We start from the raw sequence: 3,117 nt of genomic DNA, 5'->3' as shown, positions 1-3,117 counted from the left end.
TTCAGTACAATCAGAGGCAGATATTAAGCTTTTGTATTTGTCCTATATGCTGACCCAGAGAAAGTGACAGAGAGGCTAGTGTAGAAGGTACTGTGCTGTATTTTAAACATAGAATATATAACAATAACTAAAACTAACTTAGTACTTGTTTGTGTGGGTACCACTCTTAAGTGCTTTGCATGAATGAATTGATTTAATTATCATTATAACCTCTGAAGAGAAGTGTTTCATTATCCCCATTTTTATAATCCCCATATTTTACCAGGACACTGAGGCATAGAGAGATGAAGAATTTGCCAGAACTTATACAACTAACAAATGACAAATTCAGATTGGATCCAGGCAATCTTACTGCAGTGTTCTTGGCCACTATGCTAATTGCCCTTAATAATTGTGTACAATGAATATTTGCAGCATGAATAAATGATAAGGGTGATGCTAAAGTTCAAGCTAAGTGCTGTAGGTCTATGAAATGAGAGTGTTTGACTCTATATATGACATGGGAGGACAACACTGCTTTCAATGACTGCAGACCCAGCAAGAGTCTGAGACCCATTAGTGAAGGGGATGTGATCTGGGGTTGATAGATAGCAGGTGTGTGAAATGGATGGACAGTTGTAAACATAGTCCCCTGCCAGAATGTGGAAGGTCTTTAATGAGACTTTTGGAGGCTCCTAATGTTTTTAAAAGGACTCCAACTTAGACAAAGGCATTATCACACTAAATACAAAGCAGAATCCTGTCCTGGCAACAACCAGAGCTCAGATGTTGCAGGTAAAGGAGATTGAATGACACTTCTTCCCCTATCTACTTGTAGCCATTTATTTCCATAAGGGCTCCATGATTCAGATATATAGAAAAATGTCTGATGGCTGGAGGAGCTTTGAAGGAGGCAGGTTGCAGGGACAGACACCAAGGAGGCCAGAAGAGAATTCACTACACAGATTGGAGTTAGGCAAAGAGGAATGGGATCAGTACTGGTGCCTCAGATCAGAGGGGAGGGCTGAGTCTAGGAGGAGATTAGCAGGTGACACTGGAATTCCTTTTTATCTGATCACCTTTCCAGAGTATATGTGCTGCAGGAGAGAGAGGCAGGGGACGCTGAAATGGACAAGCTCAAAACCTCGTTGTAACCCGAGCATGGATGGTGTTGCAGTGTGGCCCTTGGTGTTTCTGTGTTCTCAGCATTGTGTGTTGTGAATTTCCCATTCAGCTAGACATACATGTGATAGAGATGGGTAAGGAGAACAGTTCTAACCCTGAAAACTGAGGATAGGTTCAATTCTTGGACACTTATAAGTATCCCATGAGAATTCCTGGAAATTTTTGAAGACAGTTAGTACAGGACACTAGAATTCCTATCATCATATAGATGGTAGATCTGACCACATGAAACTTGGGGAATAATCATAATGGGACTAAATCTATTCCCAGATACTGAAACACAAGACACTTGGGATATATCACTCTCTAGCCCAGATTTCTATACCAAGCGGTACTCTGGACCTGTCCACTTAGATGTTCCACATGACTGAAGATTCAACAGGTCAGCAACTGAACTCATTAACTTCCCTCTACCCTCTTCTCCTCCACCTGGCTTCCTCATTTAGTAAAGTGGCACCACTTTCTCCCAGTTGCTCAAGCCAGAAATTTGGGTGGCATATTTTCTTCCTGTGTCTATGTCAACCCCCATATTCAATCCACAAGGTCTTATCTAGTTTACCATCTAACCAGTGCACAGCATTCTTCTCTCACTACCCCCACATCCCATGATTAGCCCCATAAACTGCCATCATCACCACCAGGGCTATTGTCACAACCTTTCAATTGGTTTTCCAATCTTCATATCCACTCACTTAATGACCCTCCAGTTGGTTCTCCACACAACAGCCAGCACTATTGTTCTAAAAGTCAATTCCGAACATGAGCCTCCCTGAACCCTTTAAAATGCTTTAATGGTACCCTACTGCTCTCAACATAAAGTCCAAAGTCTTAACAAGTTGTGTATCACCAGTGCCTTGGACCATGACTGGCACTTAGCATACACCCAGCAAATATGTGTGCATGGAAACTGGAATGATTTTGCATGTCTTATCTCCTTTTTAAAAAAAAATTTTTTTTAATTTGAGAGAAAGAAAGTGAGAAAGAGAGAGAGCACATGGTGGGTAAAGGGAGAGGGAGAGAATCTCAAGCAGACTCCTCTTGCAGAGCCCCATACAGGGCTGGATCTCATGACCCCAAGATCACGACTGAACTGAAATCAAGAGTCAGACACTTAACTGAGTGAGCCACCCAGGCTCCCCTGTTGTATTTCCTTTTAACTTGCTGTGAGCACTCATGCGAATGACCTGCCTGTTTAGTAATGGTAGCTAACACTTACATGTGTCAGTAGTTGGTTATTTGTCTTTTCACTGTACCTATTTTCTAATAAGAACTAGTTTTAAATTTTGTTACAATCAAGTCTATACATCTTTTGTGATTTTGGGAGTTTAGTTTATACTCAGAAATTCCTTGCCTATGTCAAGATTATACAAATATTTTTCTGTTTTGACCTACCATATCTAGGATTTTTTCACATTTAAATATTTAATCCATTTGGACTTATTTGTACATATGATGTGAGGTAAGGATCTAACTCTATTGATTTTTCCATTCAGTGGTCAGTTTCCCCAAAGAGCCCATTCCTGCCTTACTGATTTAAAATGCTACCTTATCATTTATTAGTTTCCCATACACACCTGGGTCTGTTTCCTGACTGTCTATTCCAATGGTTATACTATTCTATTTCTCTACCAATATCAGACTATTTTATTATTTATGAGTTTTTGATGTGTAGAAGTTTTCAATATTTTAAAACTTAAACTTTTACTGTGATTTCTTCCATTTAAAAGTTTAGTCCCTCACGGCACTGGGGTGGTTCAGTGGTTGAGCATCTGTCTTTGGCTCAGGTCATGATCCCGGTATTTTGGATCCCAGGATCGAGTCCCACATCGGGCTCCCCATGGGGAGGCTGCTTCTCCCTCTGCCTGTGTCTCTGCCTGTCTCTCTGTGTCTCTCATGAATGAATAAATAAATAAAGTCTTAAAAAAAAAAGCTTAGCTCCTCAATCTTCTTTAA

This window comes from Vulpes vulpes, chromosome 6 (genome assembly GCF_048418805.1).
Source record: "Vulpes vulpes isolate BD-2025 chromosome 6, VulVul3, whole genome shotgun sequence".
Classification (NCBI taxonomy): Eukaryota; Metazoa; Chordata; class Mammalia; order Carnivora; family Canidae; genus Vulpes; species Vulpes vulpes.
This window is presented reverse-complemented; position numbering follows the sequence as displayed.